The sequence below is a fragment of the Phyllostomus discolor genome, chromosome 7 (assembly GCF_004126475.2).
Source record: "Phyllostomus discolor isolate MPI-MPIP mPhyDis1 chromosome 7, mPhyDis1.pri.v3, whole genome shotgun sequence".
Taxonomy (NCBI): Eukaryota; Metazoa; Chordata; class Mammalia; order Chiroptera; family Phyllostomidae; genus Phyllostomus; species Phyllostomus discolor.
Genome location: NC_040909.2, coordinates 117,231,866 through 117,253,887, shown reverse-complemented (window position 1 = coordinate 117,253,887; position 22,022 = coordinate 117,231,866). Strand labels below are relative to the sequence as shown.

Genomic DNA, 22,022 nt, shown 5'->3' with positions numbered 1-22,022 from the left:
CCTTCAGCTCCTTCTCCACGTGACCAGTAACTATAAGGAGCTTCCAAATAAGCTCTTTGCTGGGCCTCCAAAGACTTCTGAAAGGAGGAGGAAGTGTCTGCCTGTGGGTGAGTCTCCCCTGACAGCAGGGAGGAAACCTGGGCTGGTTTACTCCTGCTTTGCTGGTACGCCAGGAATTTAGGAGTTTGAGTTAGTTAAAGCAGCAAGAGTGAAAGAAGATACAAATCTTCCTAAATACATAGCTGGAGGCTTTTAAACTTTTTATAGGTAGAGAGGTCGTCAAATTTTGGAATGCAGAAGAACCACCTGGCTGCTCCTGGGAAATGCAGCCCCCACCTCATTTACATATGCTGACGTGGGGCAGGGAGGGAGGTGGAGCGAAGTGCTGAGGGCACCCAGCTGATCAGCTGAGTTGGGAGTGTAATTCTGGCCTCCTGACTCTCAGATGTGGGGAAGCATTCAGGAAGCAACAGGACGCCTGTCCTTAACCTAGACAGACACACGCACAAATTATTCCATTCACTGTGATAACTTACACTAGCAAGATAAACAGAGGGGTTTGGGACCATAGGCAAGAGTAACTGCTGGCCACAGCCAAGAGATGCTGAGGGTGGTCTTGAAAAGTAGGGGCCTACCGAGTGAGGGGGGTGCAGTCTAGACAAGACCGTAGGGACACTATACAAACCCAGGGACATATGAGAGTTTAGTGTGGTCTGGAGACCCAGCAAATTGTGCATGGGTCTACAATACAGGTATGCTCTGTGTTGGGGTTGGGTTGCAGGCCAGGGCTGAAATCAGCTGGAGAACGAATTTAGACCGTGAAGAACCTTGGATGCTATTCTGAGCCATCACTGAACCCTGTAGGTGAGAGGCTCTACTTGAGAATGCCTGAGGATCGCCTGGATGGCTCTTTAAGACAGAGATTGCTGGGCCGCAACATTCTGTGCTAATAACTAAATTTCCCGTTTTCATTTAACGATGAAATTGCCAAGCTTTAAGCATAAGGCTTTGATGTTGGTACAGGGTGCAGCCAAGAGGGAGGATCCCAAATAGGCATTTGAAATGGGGTCCAGAACTCAAGGTGTCCAGGAGATTTTAGGATGTCCTCACCGCCCCCCCCCCCACAGGTGTGGGTTGGGGGAAGGGACAAATGGAGTAGGGCCATTGAGAGCTGTTTGCAAAGCAACAGCCTTGCAGCTAACCTCTGGTGTGGTCATTTAACATATCTATAGCCTTTGGCTGGTCACTTAGATATGTTAAATAGCTGTGGCCAGGCTCTGAGCCAGGGGGATGGAAAGGTACCTCCCCCCCAAGATGTGACTGGGGGGCAGGTCCCCTGAGTTACAGCGCCTGCGTAAGAGCTGGGAGAAGATTGGCTCCATGACATGGGGTGACACCTGCCCAGACCCACGATGGTGACCAGAAAAGCTGGAGAAGACAGCAGATGGAGGGCAAGTGTGCCCAAGTGTAGGAGTCAGAAATGGGGCTGCAGAAGAAGATTGGCGCAGGGGATTTAAACTCAGACACGGCAGCCATTGAGGGAGAACCATGCGGCCTGGACAGAGTGGGGACTCTCCCTTCCCGTGGCCCTGGGAGAGAGGACCACGTGCCTTTGCCAGAGCGGGGACCCCCCCTAGCAGCTTCAGAAGGGGGAACCACCACCTGGTTTTAGCAGAGATCCCGGTGACTCAGCCGAGGGTGCCGGGAATCCAGGGAGGTCTCCCAGTCGAGATGGAGGACTAACTGGGAAGAACCAGAGGACTGCCTGAGCCATGGACTTCTATTTCCTTTCCTGAGATACGGTACTCTGGACTGGGCAAAGGGGGAAGGAAGGACTGTGTCTGTTTGTGGGTGTTTTTAGGGACTTTAGGATTTTTTTTGATAAAGACATTAGGTCACTACTTAAAGTTTGTATAGCATTAGATAAACATTTCCTTTCCTTTTCACGAATCTCTGGCATTGAGAGACGTCTTTCCTCAGGTGGCGGACATGACAGACCTGGGGGCCTTTTAAATAATAGTATATCGTCCCAGGCCCCCCCCCCCCCCGTGTGTTCTGTAACAATGTGACTGCATGTTAAAATTGCAGCTAATAGTCCCAGGAGGAGAGGAAGAGAAGCAGGTTGGTGTTCCTTTGGTGCAGGGACCCCTGTCGGAAGAAACACAGGTTGCCCTCCACCTCTTCTAGGTTCCTTTGGTTTTCTAAATCAACAGCATGAGCAGCCTCAATCACATCTCACCCTCCAAGTGTAACAGCCAGTCACTTAGACATAGCTTAAAATCTGAACTCCACATCCCAGCTTTCCAAGTAACTTTAGTTCTCACAACCTTTAAACACTCACCATTGACTCTTAAGAGCCTGTTTTATTTACCAGACCTCAAAAAAGCAATTTTTAGTCCATCTTCAGGTCATTTCTCATACCAGTAATGCCTTTCTCTTTCCCTGTTAAGACAAATCCTACCCATCCTTCAAAGCCCAGCTCCAAATCTACTTCCTTAACCCTCTTTGTATTTTTCTAGCCTGCCTGATCCTGCAAATTGCAAAATTCTGTAACTGCAATTAACGTATAACAGTGTACTCCTTAGTGGTGCATATTTCTGGCTCTACTCATTATTTCTTTATCGGTCTTAATTTCTCAGCCAGGCTGCCAACTCCTCAAAGCCATCTTCTGTGCAACCCAGGAAACCACAAGGTGCTCTGCACAGGGCAAGGGAATTAGTTTGTGCTGATTCATTATATTAATCTATAATGTCAGCGGAAGGAAATGCAATTCAAACCTGAATCAAACATGTGCTTCTGGTACAATGTTGTAACTAATTACCTAAAATTAAAAAGCAAAGTAATGTGAATATCAAATGGACATTCCATTTGCCCGTCCTCACTGTGCTTGGTCTATGGTAATATCTCCATTTTTTCTACTGGTCCCAATTTTTTCAAGCATTGTCTCTCTTTGCTTTTAGATTTTTTCCCCCAGCTGTAAGCTTCTGAATTGCAACTTGCCCCCGTGCCCTTGCCCAGCTATGGGAAGAGGCAGGATTAGAATAGATACAGCATCTAGAAACTCCAGACTCCAGGAGAGCACCCTCCCTCCACTCTCCCACCTCAGCCCTCCTCCTCTGTGTCTGGGACCGGCTCCAACTTGGCTGGGCTCCTGCATTACGTGGCGCCCAGACCTCCGTCTTCCTGGCAGAGCCCTACGCTCTCCCGGCTACAGCAGCATCGTGTCGTTGGTGCAGATCATTCCCAGATCTACCTTTCTAAAGCCAACCTTACTCCTCCTCCTGTCCAGACCTACGCTTTAAGCTTCAGATGCTTTTGCCCACATTTTTCACAGCCTGCAAATCTATCATCATGTAAACAACATCATGCTTGCTACTTCCACCAAGCCCAGGCTCCTGTCTCGCTTGTCTTCATTTGTAGTATGAGCCTTACACCTCTGCAGTCCTCACAGGTTGCCCACGTGGGCTCATTGTATTTCTCTTAATTCAGTTTTGTGTCCTATACGGTGTCCATAATATTTACAACATATTCATGTTCGCCATAAAAGATGAAAGCCATGCCCTGCTGATCACATGGAGGAATTAGGGTCCCTTTTCTTTTATCCATTCAATCTGGATTGTATTTTTCTGTGCACGGTAAATGTGGTTGTCAAAGATTCTAACGTGATTCATTCACACACCCAAACACACCCCATTTCTCTACAGAACACTATAAACTCTTCAAATACAAGTGGCTTCAAAGTTGGCCACACATGTGTCCTTACCTGTCCTCCGTGTCTTCTTCCTTCCGACTCCTGGAATGTAGATAGACATTGCCTTCCCGTCCGCCTTTTCGTTATCTTTAATTAGTGCTACGCTTTTTTTTTATGGCATCCTGGAATCTGATACAACCTTTCTCTTGCGTTAGAAACTATTTTAGGAATCCTTGTTCTTCAAAAATCGAGAACTGCCTGAAGTAGCCTTCTTACCGCACCAATCTTCAAGGGACCGGGAGACATATTCATTTCCAACTTTTCATTGATAATCAACCGAAATAACAATGTATTCATTTAGCCGCACCTTTCTTTAGACTCTGTGGGTGGGAGAGAAAAGAGAATCATGGGGAAGACAGTCTAAAAACTTGGAAGGAACACCTTAAAAAATGGGAGGATGGATAGTGGCAAAATTGGGTTTTACTCCTATTTTCATCTCCTATCATCTATCATGGTCTTTGAGGCAAGAGAAGTACTAAATAGATATTTGTAGAATGAGTGAATTAGCATGGAAATAATGATAGGGGACTCAAGACTTGGAAAATTTTAGCTTAAGGTAAAAAGTTGTAAGTCTAGCAAGTAATGTGTATGTTAAGCTTTTGTTTCAGAAACTACAGATAAGGCCCATCCTGGCTCCTGGGAAAAGCAGCCGACCTCCTGGGGCACTGGCTAGAGATTATCGCCTGGGGACATGTTGGAGACATCAGGGCCTTTTGTGTGACCACCCCACCCACTTGGGAACAGCAAGGAAGACTCCAGCTTCACTCACCTAATCCTCCCTGAATCTCAAAGCCCTCACCACACCTTGTTTGTCCTCCCCCACCCGCTTATAAAAGATCAAAGGGAAGATGGTTTGTTAGGGTATGAACCTGCCATCTTCTCATATTGCTGGCCATCTGAATAAAGCGCCCATAAAAGATTCATTTGCTGTCATTGCTTATTGGATTTTGTAGTGACAGGCAGCCCGAATGCCTGTGTCTTGTCCGGTTACAATAACACAAACAAGTAGTAGCATATGGAGATGTCCCCCCGCCATCCCAAAGTCTGCACTGTTCTCAGTTCAACATGCCATAGCTTAACTTCTGTTTTAAAAACAACATTGAGGATTTAGCCAAAATGCAACATGTATGTAAACTACACTTTGGATATCTTGTTAATTTATGTTTCATTTTTAGAAAAATGGAATTTCTAGTTATTTTCCATGGTCTTGTCAAAAGGGTGGTATTGGTTACAATGTTTTTTTTCTACTTTGGAATCTCTCTAAGGTTTAGATTAAGCTTGAAAGCAGGGTCACGAATCTGCTCTTGAGTAAGTGTAACACAAAGTTGTTATCAGGTGACTTTAGTATTCACATTAAAAATAAAAATAACGTTAGAGCCATTTTAGGTAGGCAGTTTGCAGTGGCTCTCTTGAGTCCCCTTATAATGATTTCACATCCCAAGGCATCTGAACCTTTGATTGATGCATTGAAAAATGCTTTCTTCTGTTGTAGATAACGAAGAAACCATTGACTAAACTAAAGCCAAATTTTTGCTTTTAAAATATCCTCCAGTGAATGTCAAACTATATCAAAGCCTAATTCTCATTGCAAGGCATATCACAAATATTGCACTGACCAAAATTCTAGACTTTGTGTTCAGATCTTATACTGAACTCTGCTTCCATTTATATTATTGGTGAGATCTCTCTGAAGATGGACAGCAGGGATTACAAGGTCATCCTTGGTTCCAGGGAATTCCATAAACCTGTGAATAAGAAGCCCCCGCTTTTCCCCAGGGGTTTAAGTGTCGTGATGAGGGATGGAATATGTTCATAACCTGCTCTGTAAGTTTCCTGTCTTAGATGTCTGGATCTGATCACATCTCAGGTAATAATTTTGGTTCAGAATTATTTAAGGTGAATCATTTGGAAATGTAGATGGCCACAGTGACTCTAAAATAATATTTAAAGTTACTTGGAATTCAAACAAATTCATTAATTTCAGTCAATTTTAATTGATACCAATCCCAGCGTAAGCATCCAAAGTTAGCTGATTTCGAGCACTTCCTCCATTGTTCATGTTATTATTCATGCTTGATTCTTCATATCAAATGATTTTTTCATACGTGAACATCATGTCTGCTTCAGAATGCAATAAGGAACTACACAAAATCTCTGTATCAGCTCCGTGATTAAGAACCGGAGTTTCCCTCTCATCACAGAGGCCTTTGTTCCTGAGAATAGCTGGTTCCATAGCCACTCGAGCGGCATCCTGCTCTCGGCAGGTGCCGCTGACTCAGCCTTACCTGTGGACTATGTACTTGCTTCTGTGCCCTCTGCCTTCAGTGCCTTTCCTTTCACTTTCCTCGGGGTCAAAAAACCTCTTCTGACCGTCTCAGCTCCAGGATGCCACTCACTTTACTGTGACCCCTTGAACTATTTGTATGACTCTTTATTTCATGTGTCACTGACCTGTCTTTCTTTCTCAAAGAGGCAAAAACAAGGGATTTTTCCCTTGGTGTTTGATCCGGAGCTAACTGCATTACTCAGTACGGAGTAGATGCCTCACACATGCTTGGTGCACAAAGGGATATCCAAGCAATTTGAGAAAACCTCTCAGTAGAGCCTTGTCGCCTTGCAAACTCTTTCCCTTTGATAACTCTCCAAACCAACTGTTTGTGAACAAACAGTAATGTCGCAGGTGGGCACAGGTAACGAGGTTCCCAGTGATCGCGGACAAAGAATTGAACTGGACACACAAAGAGTTTATAGCAGAAAGAGAGAGCAGACTGATTCAGCAATATGCACGCCACGAACGTGGGAGCCGGTCATCTCAGAGCAGAGATTGGCCTTCAGTGGCTGGAGGGATTCTATTCTTACAGAGCGGATATGTCCCAGCTAGTTTTGGTGGGGTTTTATTGTGCCCATACAAGTAGTTTCTATTACTTTAAAACTACTGCGCATGTGGTTTCCCATGATTTCCCTTGACTGGCCACGGGGAAGGGGGTCTCACAATGTTAATTTATTATAATGCTATTATAATGAAGCAGGGGTCGTGTAGCCCCTTCCACGCAGTTGCAGCCATGATTCACCATGATTCAGCGCTTTTCCAGAAAGTGGAACAGGGTCTCTCTCCTGTATCAACGTCCTTTATCTTAGCTACGGGGCACCTCCAGAGTTCCCTTCTTCCTGACTATCTCTTGCCTCAGTAACATGAATTATTTTTATTATTAAATCCCCCACTCTCCTTTCTGACAAACATTTTAAACAGGAACTTTCTGGAATTATATTGCCCACGCACAGACACTTGGGGAAAAAAAAGAGAAAAGTTCAGGAAAATGGCTTGTCTTCACGCTGATGATTGAGTATTAACCTTATTGATTAGCAATCGTAACTTATTATGCAGTTATGATATAATATAAAAAGAAATTTTTAGTTTAGACACACAGCTTAGAATAAATTATTCTATTTATAGTATCGTAAAAACAAAGAGTCTAGAATTAGTACCTGCTTGGTGCTATGTGTCAGATTTTTCTAGCTAAGTAATTTCTGAAATATCTAAATACGTAGAAGCCTAGTTACTCTCTCGGAAGCTTGCTATTACTGTTTCTTAGACCTGGTAGCAAAGCAGAAGCAGGCTGTTGAGTTAAGTGGAACGGAAACTAAAGGCTTTCTGCACAGACACCTGTTAATCACCAAAATAAAAGGCCGATTCAAAGAGGTAACATAACCCCACTGGTCGTCAAAAACTGCTTGAATCACCACAAATTCACTGATGACTCTCTTGGGGGACATCAGTGCTCTGAAGGCTGTAGCATTAGAAACTCCCCCAAATTCTGCTCAGCGGAGAGCACAAACATTTCACTGGAATGGCACTTGTTTGTCAAATGAGCAAGGGCAGGAAAATTGATGAGGGCACTAATCATTCCTGAAAGAGCCCAGAGAGAAGTGGAGAACATTTGCAGCCTTCACAGTGCAGTCAGGAGCTGGGGAGTGCATTGGCCCAGACTTGAAAAGGCTTCAGATTCCCAGCCGGGGTTGGTGAGCCAGGGAAGAGCTTTCTCAATTAGAAACAGGTCTCTTCCTCTATTGCAATCCTGGTATTTCCCAGTGGCTTACAAAATTGTACCGTCGGGGCATAATTTTTTTTTAAACTGTGAAATTTTTCTTTCCAACACTGAATATCTCTGTATACTAGGAGGATATAGACCGTAACCACTTTGACTAATTTTTTTGTTTCCCTGGGTTTTATGAAAATAATGTTTTTTCTCTCCTAAATAACACCATGGTAGTTCAAGCGGTAAAAGCCTTTCAGGGAATGGTTCAACTACTCATTATTTAAGCTAACTGTTCTAGTGAGTAATTCTGGGTCTAAGAGTAATCATTCTGGATTGAAATGAGGCCAGGTGAAATTGGGTTGTAAGCAGAAGATACATGCCTATATCAAAGTTACCAGTCAGAAAATTCAAGAAGACTTAGAATAAATTCCCAATAAAAACTCATGGGAAATCAAGTGACATGACTAGTGTTTAGGATGGAAATTATTTAAATGTGTGCTGGAGGGGGATGAGCTATTTGATATCCATAGACTCAGACCAGCGAGAGAGCAACAATTTTTCAATTAAAGTTTAGTATTTGCAGAGCAATGTTGTAGGTTCTATGACAACTTGTACCTGCCCTCAAATTGCTTATAGCAATTCAGTAGAGTCATAAGAAAATGTTTAGTTTAAGACACAGAAAGATACCATGTGAAAGTATGAAGATTGGAAATCCAATTCTCTATGCTGAGGTGGTAAAAAAAAAGTTACAGTAATTAAACACACACTGTTTCTTCTTTGCCTAATTGTAGAAACATTCCTACTCATTGTACTGTGCTTTTCTTTTTTTGAATTGACCCTAAAATCTCTCATTATTGATTTGATGGAGAACATCAGCAATCCTGAGAAATAAATCCTCTTTTTCCATTGTTTGTGGAATGGAAACTACTGTGGCTACTATGGCTACTGTGTCACCTCTTGACGACCCTCTCACAAAGGGTGATTGATATGAGAATCTGCTCAGCACAGTGGCCATAATTTCTTTATTTTATTCACTCTAAAATGCTTCAGCTACTTCAGGAGCTCAGACAGAGCTGGGCATATCTAGGTAAAAAGTAAGGTTTGGTTAACAAGATAAACTACCATAAGCGTTCTGGTTGGATGACCCCAATTTGAACTGAGGAAATATCTTGGAAACGTACTCAACTAGGACAGAAAAGACACATTCTTCCTAGAGGCTTGCCAACGTTTGTTCTAGGCCGCTACGTTTGATCTCAGCGACCCGCAACTAGGACTGTGGCTTAATAAAATGCAGTCATATTGTCCCTCGTTTCTGCAAATAAGTATAAATTGTGGGTGCCACTTGGACATGCAGAGGCACCTGAAAGGCATGTCCACTCCATGTTCACCCTGTGTGCTGGGAGATCATGTTCCGTCCAAGGATGCCCCGATCTATGCTTCAGAGCTTTAGCCAAAGGCAGGAAACCGTTTCCCAGGCAGGACGCATTGTTCAAGGGACTTGTTAATGTTCTGTGGTTGTTCAATTTCACAACCATTAGGTCTGGATTACGGGAAATTATAAACGAGGACCTAAAATCTACGATAGAAGCAAACCAGATAGATTCCTGGATAAGAATAGCCACTCAAATCTTTAAAGAGGATTTTGGATTTTTTGTTTGTTTATTTGTTTGTTTGCTTACTAAAGAGCTGCTAGACTGGCCAAGCCTAGGTCTGTGGAACAACAGGGCGCACTCCACCATCTCAGGCACATTATTGATGTTTCCATTATTGCACATAACGTCTTGGCTCTGTTGATATGTGTATTCAATAGTTAATTGTGTTAAATGTCAATAGTTAATTACATGTGTTGAGCTCCTTTTTTCCCTTCTAAAGCAGGAAAGAATAGGATGTTCTCTGGCTATTTCCTTGCATATCAGAAAAGAAAAAAGAAAAGAAACTAGTTAGCTCAAATATTTCTGCCCAGTTTTGTGGGCCCAAGGGGACTTAGTTATAAGAAAGACTCAGGCTGGGAGTGAAGAGTGGGTAGGAGAATTCTGTCCTTAGAAGCCTTTCTATGTGAGTTACTGGTGTTACATTATCTCCTGCCATTTAAATATTGCCCCCTCTTGGTTTTCTTTTCCCTCATTTGAACTTTAGGCAAAACTCAAGCCTTCAGCTCTTCTGCCTCTTCTAGAGGTCCCCAGAGATACTGGAGAAGCTGTAGGTTTAGGCTGCCTGCAAGCCATCTACACATTTGCCACATTAGCCCACTCTTATCAAAACTGCCATATCCTCAGCTCTTCCTTACCAAAGGGCAGTTCCCTTGTTAGAGGAAGGTTTTTCTCACCAGAATTCTGGAGATCCAAAAAGAATTTCTAAAACAAACCATTTCGGTAGAACCTAAATTCTTCACAAGAAGAATTTATGAGCTTTATATGATCATAAACCTGCTCTCCTCTCAGTATCACCTCCAAACCCACACACACAAGATGACTTCCATTCAAAGCAGTGAGTACACTATGCTTTCTCTCTTCAGAAAAGAGTTTAGTACCTTTGCAGTAATGAAATCCTCAAAGAATTCTGATTAGCCAAGGAGTAAGAACACGGGTCTGGTCTCCATCAAGCAAACGATGAGCTTGCAAAGTGTAGCTCTATTGGGTTGCTCAGAAGGCTTGTACATTTCTCTCCTGAATAAGATTAGAATAGATTGGTGAGTAATTCCCAAGTAATTCTTCGGCCCTCCCCTCCTTTTATCATAATGGGATTATGTTAATCATCATCTTCAGGGATCTCATTTTGCACTCAACAGTGTTGTAAAAATATCCGCTGACACTTCTGTAGTGTCTACTCTAACTTCCTTTATCAGCCTTGATGAAGAATATTTGGCTTGGTGCCTTATCAGTTTTAACATCTAACGTTTGCAGAGCCCCAGCCAGAGCTGTTAGCACAGTCCTGCTCTCCCTTTGATGTCGAGAGCAACTTAATGCCCACTCTCTGCCCACCGTGGATTTTGGGTGGGAAAGAGATCTGCTCTTCAACCATCCTACTTCCTCAGGTTCTGTGGCTCTCATTTCAGACCTATGCTTTTTCCTCTTCTGAAGACAATTTTTGCTACCACTATGTATTGTATATTAAAGAACCCCAGTAAACTGAAAGTTTAAACAAAAAAATGTATCTTTTAGATCTCAAACCCCAAGTTATCTCAAGGTGTATGAAAATTTATTGTCCTTGGAACTGTGAGTTTGAGAAAATGCAGGTTAAAGCAATAATTACATAATTTGGGCTTTTCAAGTTGGTGAACTAAAAAGGAGGATAAATCATTGATGAAACTATAATTGGTATATTGTTTCTAAGAAAGAGCAGAAAATATGTGTCAAAAGTTTTAAAATGCGTATCAGTTTTAAACAGGTTGGCCTTAAATTTTTCATTCTGTGATTACTATTAAAATCATCGACAATGAGATCGATGGACAAGGAAGCTTTTTGGAAGCATTAATCAAATGTCCTACAATACATGAAGTTAACTGGTTATAATTGTGGAATAAAATATTACATGGTTAATAAAAGTCACGTCTTATAAAATTCTTATACATTTAAGTAAAAATTGAGCAGACTATAAAACTTCACTTATGGCATGAAGGTCTACTTATCTACTTATCTAATCATACATACATTTGTACTTAAATGAAAACTTCTGATCTCTGAAAGGGAAGTCACTTTGTTTTTCAAGTGTCAAGTTTTTGCATTTTGCGTACTTTGTTACAATAGATCAGAGTTATAATTTTTCTATTTTTAAAATATGCGGAACAATTATATAAGCATTTGTAAACATAGATTATAACTGTAAAGAGCCAATCACTTGTAGGCTGTAACCTTTAAAAACCAGTCCATCACCTCAGACTTCAAAAGCAAGGCTAACTAATGTATGTCATGTAGTGTAGTGTTGTATGTTTTTTTTTTAATTAATGACGTTACCCTAAAAATAAAAAACTAAAATAAATTATTCAAAAAACCTATTCTCTACTATTATGTGATGGGGTATAAAGTATTTTTTTCCTCTTAAAATACTTGGCTATGAAAGTTTTCAGGGTGACTGTGTGGTAGTTATCTTTCTAAATAAGTAACACAATGATCAGCCAGGTCTCTGTAAGATGCCCCAAAGGCGCACAGACAGAAGTTGCTCTAGGTTAGGCTATTGCTCTGTTTAGAGCTGATGCCAGGAGACAGGCGGTCAGCCCCCTTTCAACCGAGTAAGCATGCTCACATAGAAACAGTGGACCTTTAATACGTATGTATTCATTTCCATAGTTATTTATTGAGTGTCTGCTACATTCCTACTCCATGTTAACCCTCATGTAGCTAAAAAGAGGTATAAGAGGAGTAGCCCTCCAAACTCAAGAACTGACATTTTAACAAAGAGTAAAGAGCAGCACAAATGAGAACATTAGTAATGACACAAACATGCTTGAGGAGATGGGAAGCAGAAGCATGAAAAAGCTCAGAAAAATGGTCAAAATGGGGATCAAGGAAAGGTCACTGCAAAAGCTGAGTGTTGGTGCTTGGACTTGAGACGGGAGGATGCACACTGAACACTCACAGGGCCAGGCTGGCAAGGCGGATGCACAAAGCAGACCACTATGAAGATGTCCTAGATGGAGATGGAGACAGCGGCAAAACAGGTAGAGGTGGTCACTGCCCGGCCCAGCAAGTTGTTGTCACAAGGTCAGTGAAGACCAGTGTTGTCAGGTTCAGAAGTTTTTCAGTTCTAGTTTTGTGCCTGCAGACATAGGGCAGTCACGGCCAAGAGCATGAAGGCAAGTGACTCTTGTTTACTCGTCCTAGCTCCCTGTATGGGTCAGAGTCTCGATCCAAGGAATAACCCCTTGGAGATATAGAGACACATAGGGATTTGACCTTATGCAGTTGTCAGAGCTGGTTACGTGTACTACTCGAAGCTGTTGTTTATTGTTTCTGTGTCTGATGTGGGAATCTGAAGTTCAGGAGATAAGCAGTTAAAAAAAGGAGAATGGACATGAGGGGCAAACAAGGAAAAACTGACTGAGCCAAAACCCATAAAGGAGAACAAGAACCTGCAAGGGTCTCTCGTGGTTCCCAAGCCGCCAACCTCCTTGTGGTCTGAGGTGCTGCCCCAGAGCAGCGGGGCCAGTTTGCAGGCCACATCATGTGGGAGCTGTAGCAGCAGCACCCGGGGCTGTTCTCTGACCCCAGACACAGAGTAAGTGGCTGCCCCAGATGCAGCCCCTGCCTGATCCTCGTTCAACTTCTCTACTCTGGGACTAATATGCACTGGCTTCTTGACAAAGGATGCCAGGGTCTCCTGAGGGACATTACCATCATCAAAGTCAGAGCCTTGGAAGGGTGGAAAGGACTTGGGTAAAATGTCCAACAATTTCAGTTCTGGATTTTGCTCTTTGCTAGATTGAATGACCATAGGAGTATTGTAGCAGAGCCACTTAACTTCTCTGGTACTCAATTTTCTCATGAATAAGATGAAAGAATTTGGGCCACTTCTAACCTGGCAGGCCTAAGAAAGCAATGTCTGTAAAAATCAAAGTAATATGCAAAAGTTGTGCTGGGAGAAGCTGCTCACGGCTTTGTTCTGCAGTGTGTAGAGATACTGAATGGGAGAGCTGACATTGAGATCGCAGGCAGGCTGAAATAGAGGCAGCAATGTGAAATGAGGTAGGGGGGAGGGTGGGGGAAAGGGGAGAGAGAGAAAGAGAGAGAGAGAGAGATGCAGTGGAAAGAATAGGGTGGAGAGTTGGGAGACCAAGACTCTTGTCCTGACTGCATCACCAATTCCTTGAACTAAACCCAGTCATTTGGCTTATGAGGGTCTCAGTTTCCCCTTTTGACATGGCATGGGGCAGTGGTGCTCACCGTTCATGAGCTCACAATGGAATCCCCTCCAGAGCTTTCAGAAAATATTGATATGCAGGATCCATCCCCAGAGATCCTGATTTAATTGGTCTGTGCTGTGGGCTGGACATGAGGATTTTTTAAAGCTCTCAGATTCACATGTGCAGCTAAGCTTGAGAATTCATTATTAGCATTTGCTTTGGAACACGGCAGCGTGATTTAAGGGCTCCCCCTGCCACATGCATAAATGTCCGTCACCAACCTGTCAGGTTGTATGGTGGTGGCTCCGCAGAGATTCACCCCACGGGGTCTGGAGGCCTCTTCATTACTTGTCAAAATTCTTATGCTCCTGGTACATGTGACACCTTGAACTTACAATAAGTATATCTTACCTAGAATCATGAAAACTAATTTGGAAAGAATCTCAGAGGTCACAGTTCAAACTAGCAAGTATTTTTATTGTGACTTTTATAGATAAGGAAACTGAAACTCAGAGGTCTGTCTCCAGAAAGGCCTAAGCTTTTTTATAGCATTCATTTTGGCGGGGGGGGGGGGGGGGGGGGGGACTTTAATTAACATAATTTCTTGCATAGTATTTTTAAAATTTAGAGGTTGTTGGACTGTACTTGTGTGTCATGCATTTTTTTTAAAAAGCTACATGTTCTTTCATCTCAACTGTTGTAGAATTTAAAATCCTTTGTGGAGGGGGAGCTCCACAGATGATGGGTTAGCCTTTAATATGCCTCATTTATCTGAATAAGCATTTCCTGCTCTGTTGTATCAGCACCCTCTGATTGCTTCCTCTGATCTACCTTTCTCTACCTTTCATCTTAGTCTGCAGTATCCCCATTCTGCTGGCCAAAGAGAGTATGTCATTGCCAAAATCAAAGCAAAAAGCCCTCCCCTTTATATTAAAAGGCATAAACAGCTGTTATGTAGGGTACACGTCTGTTCTCAAAGTCATGCTGGGCATTTTGCCGGTCTGAGAATCGTTTGGGGTTCCACCGGGGTGAACGTTAAATTCGTAACATGTTAAATTAATCAATCTCTAAAAGAAACATCCTAGTCTGTTTAAGCTTTGGCTACTTTAATTTGAGCCCACCCTCTCTCGGCCCCTCTAATCAGCCTAGTCCTGCCCGATGCAGCCTGTCTGAGTCAGACTGAAAATGTTCTCCACCAGATGCTGGTGAAACCATGTTTGCGAAGTACGGCCTCATCAGGGTTCCACAGGAGGGAATTCTGAGGGGCTCACAGAAGCAGGGGATTATAACCAACACATTCATTACTCTTTGTGATCTGGGTTACTATTGGAATCAAGTACATCTTGTCAAAATTCTATTGCTGGTTTACTTCTCCATTGGGAAAAAACAATCATTTTCCCATAATATAAATAAATGTTTGGCAAACATTTAAATAACCTTTAAAATGCTTATAAGTCCAATGATTTTCCTTCTTTTAATATCTAGTCTAAATCATAAGGGTGAGTGCAGCATTAGGATGTATTTTATATTATTCACGTTAACATCTTATTTACATAAGGGATAAAGTTATATTATACCGAGCTGGGAAAGTACTTGGTATGTTACTTGTTCCAGTCTGAGAAAGAAGCAATCTCAAATATTTTTCATAAATTTGACTGTGTCTTCAATGACGGGCCTCACACAATGATTTTATGAAGAATTAAATGCAAAATAAAAAGCTTTAATGATACCTATCCAGGAAGAACTAAAAAAAAGTATTACTTTCACTGTAAAAGTTTCTAACGTGATATAAGGTATTTCCTTTATAAGGCTTAATATTTAAGAATTTTTTAATTTTGGGGTGGCAGGCAGTGGTGGGGAGAAAATGAAGACAACTGTACTTGAACAATAATAAAAAAAGAATTTTGTATTTATATCAATAGTTAAGAATTTAGGAATTTGGGGGGGGGTGAACTTTGGAAAACATAAATTAATGACTTGTCCGTGAAGTTCAATTCTCTCCTCTTTGTTTTGAATCAAATGACTTGTGAAAGATGTTCGAAAACTTGTTTGGTGGATCACATAGTTTTAAAGGACTGCATCAGCCTGCGGTGGCTTCTGCGGCATTCCTGAATCCTACTTTCTCTTCCTGCGCGTACTTCTTGTGTGAAGATTGGCAGCTACCTTTTTAAAAAGCTCCACTATTCTCTTTTGCAAACTCTGTTCTGTGAGAACTAGTGACGATGTGTGTAAAACACAGTGGAAAATACCTGACCAAGCAGCAGCTGTACCGAAGAGAACAGAGCCCTTTTAAAACAAAACGTGTTTATCCCCGAGAGAGTTGTTCCTTCACCAGTTACCCCAGTCCCTGTAGGATTCTATCAGGCTTCATCTTCTCCAGAACAATATTCTCTCAAAATTGGCGAACCTAAATCTTACCACTCTCTCCTCCTTTTTTTCCAGTTTTATTCAGGAATACTTGCTATACATCACTGTACGTGTTCAAACCTTCATCATTCTTAAGGTCTCTTCCTACTTTGCTGCTGGGTTACATTCAATTTGCCATTATAAAAAGCTGTATATGTTCTCTGTCTATTGACTATTCTCATGGAATTGTATTTAACATTAGTGGAGCTTTATAAAATAGTCTATCTCTATAGAGAAAGCTGTGTTACATATTGTGCATTTGTGCACATTTGGTTACGTATTTTATTTATTAATTTATTTAAATATAACATCTTTATGACATATAATTCACACACCATATAGGTCACCCATTTAAAATGTACAATCCAATAGTTTTTAGCATATTTGCAGGGCTGTGAAACAATTGCCACAATAAATTTCATAACATTTTTATTACCCTGAAAGGAAACCCAATACACACTAACAGTCACTCCCCATTTTGACCCAACCTTACTACCCTAGGCAACCATTTATCAACTTTCTGTCTCAATTAGATTTTTCTATTCTGGACATTTCATACAAATGGAATCATATATCATATTAGACATATATGCATACACATGCACAGATATACACACTCATATAAGATAGACATTTTTCATTCTGTTTATCATCCATTAGATGATGGGAATTTGATCTGTTTTGACTTTGGGGCTGTTATGGGTATTTGTATAGAGGTTTTTGTGAGGAATTATGTTTCATTTCTGATAGGTGTGTTCCTAAGAGTAGAATTGCTGGGTAATATGGTCACTTTGTGTTTAACCTTTTGAGCAACTACCAGACTGTTTTCCATCATTTTCCATTCCCACCAGAAGCAGATATGTTCTACTTTCTGCACACCCATGTTATCATTTGTTATTACCTGACATTTTTATTAAACCTATCCTGGAGGGTTTGAAATGGTATCTCATTATGGCTTTGACTATATCCTGTCTTTTCCCGATGGCTAATGATGATCAGCATTTTTTATAAGCTTAATGGCTATTTGCATATTTTTTTGTAGAAATGTCTGTTCAATTCCTTTGACCACTTTTGACTGGGCTGTCTTTTATTATTCAGTTGTAAGGCTCCTTTATACATTGTAAACACCAGTGTCTTACCAATGCAATATTTCCTTACATTGTATGGATTGTCTTTTCATATATTTAATGGTATTTTTTAAAAAGCAAAAGGTTTTAATTTTGATGAAGTCCAATTTATCTATTTTTTTGTTGTTGTCTGTACTTTTGGTGCCATCTCTAGGAAAGTTTTGCCACCTGAATAACAACAATTTACTCATATGTAACTCCTTTAATGTTATTTTTATTGTCTTTAAATTACTTCTCAGTGGCTGTGTATGTAAACGTGTCTGATGTACAACAGAGTGATTCAACATTTGTATGCCTTACAGTCTGATCACCTCAGTGAGTTCAGTAACCATTTGTCACCATGCAGAGTTATTATGACATTGTTAACAGAATTCCCAGTGCTGTACCTTACATCCCCATGATTTATTTATTTTATAACTGGAAGTACGTACCTCTTATTCCCCTGTCCCATTTTTAACAAACCCCCAACCCCACTCACTTCTGGAAATCATCAGTTTGTTCTCTGTATCTGTAAGTCTGTTTCTGTTTTGTTTTGTTTTAGTTTTGCATATAAGTGAAATCATATCATGTTTGTTTTTCTTCTGAGTGATTTCACTTAGCATAATACCCTCTATCCATCCATGTTGTTACAAACAGCAAGATTTCATTCTCTTTTATGGCTGAGTAACAATCCATTGTGTGTGTATGTGTGTGTGTGTGTGTGTAGTGTATATATACATATGTATATATCCATTGTGTATGTATATCTTTATCTGTTCATCTACTGATGGACACCTAGATTGCTTCCATGTCCTGGCTATTGTAAATAATGCTGTAATGAACATAGGGGTGCATATGTAATTTAGAATTAATGTTTTGGATTTCTTTGGATAACTACTCAAAAGTGGAATTGCTGGATCATATAGCAGTTTCATTTTTAATTTTTGAGGACCCTTCATACTATTTCCACAGTGCCTGCGTAGCTGCAATCCCATGAGCAGTGTATGAGGGTTCCCCTTCCTCCATATTCTCGTCAACACTTGTTAGTTATTGACTTACTGATGACAGCCATTCTGACAGATGTGAGGTGATATCTCACTGTGTTTTTAATTTGTTTTTCCCTGATGATTAGTGATGTTGAGCATCTTTTAATATGTCTACTGGCCATCTGTATGGTCTCTTTGGAAAAATGTCTATTCAGATCCTCTGCCCATTTTTTATTGGAGTTTTTTTGATGATAAGATGTATGAGTTCCTTATATATTTTGGATATTAACCCCTTATTGGATATGTCATTGGTGATTATTTCTCCAGTTCAGTAGCCTGTCTTTTTGTTTTGTCGGTGGCTTCATTTGCTGTGCAAACACTCTTTAGTTTGATGCAATCCCATTTATTTTTTCTTTTGTCTCCCTAGCCAGGTTAGATGTACCAAAAAAATATTAAACACTTATCCATGATTTTACTTTCCACAGTTTCAGTTGCCTATGGCCAAAACTGTGGTTTGAAAATATTAAATGGAAAATTCCAGAAATAAACAATTCATAAGTTTTAAATTGCACACCATTCAGAGTATTGTGATGAAATCTCACACCTTCCCACTCTGTACTTCCTGAGATGTGAATCACTCCTTTGTCCAATGTATCCACGCTGTATCCACTACGCACCTGTTAGTCACTTAGCTGTCTCAGTTATCAGATCAACTGTTGCAATATCAAATGGCTTGTGTTCAAGTAACCTTTGTAGGGGCCTAACACTACATCACAATGCCTCTGCCACTCATCTCGCTTCACCTCATCACGTATGCATTGTATCATCTTAGGTCATCGCAGAAAAGGGTTAGTGCAGTGCAATAAGATATTTTGAGAGAAAGAGAGAGAGACTGTATTCATATATCTTATATTGCTACAATTGTTCTGTTTTATTATAGGTTATTGTTATCTATAACCTATTAGGTTAAATACCTATTACAGTATTTTACTGTGCCTAATTTATAAATTAAATTTTATTATAGGCATTTAGGAATAAAAAAAGATAGTATATATAGGGTTTGGTATTTTCTGTGTTTCATGGATCTCACAACATATTCTCCACAGGTAAGGTGGGGGTGGGGGACCACTGTAATCATTTTCTGTTTCAATCAATGGGGTCAGAATATTCCTTCTATTTTTCACCAGAAATAGCATCATGTGATCATTTTCATTGATGTTCTTTTATCACTGAAGTTCAAAATGTTTTCATTCTCTCAATATGAGCTAGTTGTTTATACATGTTGTACATGTGTCTGTCGGGATTCCTGATGCTTTTCTTACTATTTTTCAGATCCTTTTATCTAATATAATGTGGATAAGACCTACTAATATTTGCTACAAGCACTTTTACTCAACTTGTTTTTCACTGTTTTGTTTTAGCTGAACACATTTTGTATGTAAATAATTTATATGCTGTCAAATTTGTTAAGCAGAGCATCTATTTGATTGTTGAGATAAGAAAAGGAGGAACAGAAACACGTGTTCTAAGTGTCACACCTAGGAAAATGACTGTCCGTCACCTGTGGCTCGTGGGGCACTTCCTGGGGAGGGGCTCCCTGCCGACAGCTGAAGGAGCAGGGAGTCCTCTGTACAGGATGCCCCTCCTTGGGGGTCTGGCATGGTCTATCCACGGGCATCTCATCGGCTCACTGTTTCCGGTAAACTCTCTTAAGGAGCTGTGCTCGAGATTCCAGTTCCAGGGAATGTGGGCAGCAGATCAGTTGTCTTTGCATTTTTTTTTTTTACCCCAAGCACATTAGGAGCATTCTATAGTATAGGCTTCAATTCTCCTTCATGCAGGAGGTACCTCTTTGAACTCATTTGATGGGTTAGCTGGAAGAAGCCAGCCACGTAATGTGAGCAAAAGCATATTTCTGAATTCTGAGTCTTTTCTCTCATTGACCTGGTTGAATTAGAGCACCTCGATTCCTCTTGAGTAAGTTCATGGTGAGTAATCTCCTGAATATTTCTTAGTGGGGGAGCATCTGCATGTGCCCTCGAAAACACATACTTCGCTGTTAGTTTAGATCCTAGTTCTTAAGTCTTAGACACGGCATCCTCACCTGTTCAAATGCCTCCACTACATGCCTCCATTTCTTTCTTTCAAGAGGGCAGCCATATTTAGTTAGTCTTCGGTGGTTATCTGTCTGCACACCTGAGCCTCAAGTGTTCCAGTGACTGTACGCTTCTAGGTCAGCTGTGTGGACAGGTAACCACTAAGGACCCCACCCTGATTTCAAACTGATGAGGCACATACCCTGTAAGCTACCTACTTCTTATTATTAATTTTAGATAGCACTGGTGGCAACAGGAATTTATTTTTTCCTTAAAATATCTATCTGGGAGCGGTATTAATGGAAAATATTGATCAAAATAGCTAACAATCCAGTTCATTGGGGGAGAGGAATCAACTTCTATGAGACCATAGTTTTACTCTTGTGGTATGAAATAATATATAATCATATTAATTTAGTCCAGAAATAAGTTGAAATTATGTGTTATCCCCAATTATCCTTAAATACACACCGTGGGCTATAATAGCTTGCAGTTTTCTTCTGCTATGAAAGCAAAACTTTCTCACTGAAAACTGTAGAATCATGTAACCTATATTTTATTGGCGGGGGTGAGGGTATCCTAAATATGAAAATTCCAAACTGGCATTTTCTCCAGAATGCAGAAAGGGCTCACTTTTCAAATATGACCTTATCCTGAACTTCTGTGAAATAGCACAATCAACTGAATGCATCTGACCATATCTGTTTACGGAAATTTGAAGCTGTCTGTCTGTCTCTGTATCTATTCCCGTATCTGGAGATAGACATGGATATGGGTATAGGTCCAGATACAGATATAGAGAGAGAGAGATATGTCTCGGGCACTATCATGGAAATAACAACCCAAAGCTTCAGGTACTCAAAACCTCTGCACAGGAAAACATGAACGATTATTGTTACTAATTGAAAATGTCCTGTTATTTCAGTTCCTGTGTGAGTCTTCTCTTCATAAGCAAAAATATCAGAAGATTAAAGTATAAAAAGCGTGAAAACGAACGTTAAATTCCCCAGAGTACATTATTAGTCTCTATCTGCTTTGAGGAGAGAGAAGGAAATCAGTTACCAGTTCTGTTTCAGGTCATTGCTATGGCTACAGTTACCAGAAGAAACATAAATTCTTGGGAAAAGTTTTCAATTAGCAATAATCGTGCCTTGGATAAACCTCATTGGCTACGATACTGCCAATGAGCAAAGCTGAAACATAAATTCTTAAAAAAAAAAAAACAACCCGCACAATAAAGACAGTGTTTTTTCCTCAAGTGATTTTAGAGAGCAGGTATTCGGCCAAGTCCCCACCCACTGTGACCGCAGCACACCCCAGTGTCCTTACCCGAGACGTTCCCGGTGACTCAGAATGGAGCACATCAGGACTTCCTCGGAGCAAGAGTGTCAATGGACAGGTCCTGACCTGGTGGACACTGTCTAATGATACTCGCCTTCAAAACGTTTAATGCTTTTTATGAAAGTGGTTTCTTCAACTTTAGTATACAGACACATATATTTTGTCCGGGGTATTTTTAAATAAATATTACACAGATGTAGTTCACAAATCCAAGTTTTGACAAGGCTGGGGGTGGGGGCGATAAAAATAAACTTCTGAAAGCTTTCCATCATGTGTTGTAACTATAAAACAAGACCTCATATAAAAAGGTGTGGCAGGAAGATCCACTTCTTTTGTCGAAAGCCCATTTGCCCATGATGAAGCTCTTACAAGAAGGTTCAAGTTAACACTAAAGAACAAGGGATAATTATGTGGATGTCTGTGGTGGGAAGGCCAGATAAATGCTGGTGGGGTTAGAATG

General features: G+C 40.8%; 1 pseudogene; it reads right to left on the bottom strand.

The window, feature by feature from the left end:
- Positions 1 to 21,266: 21,266 nt before the first annotated feature.
- LOC114514925 lies at positions 21,267 to 21,416 on the bottom strand (annotated as a pseudogene).
- Positions 21,417 to 22,022: the final 606 nt, after the last annotated feature.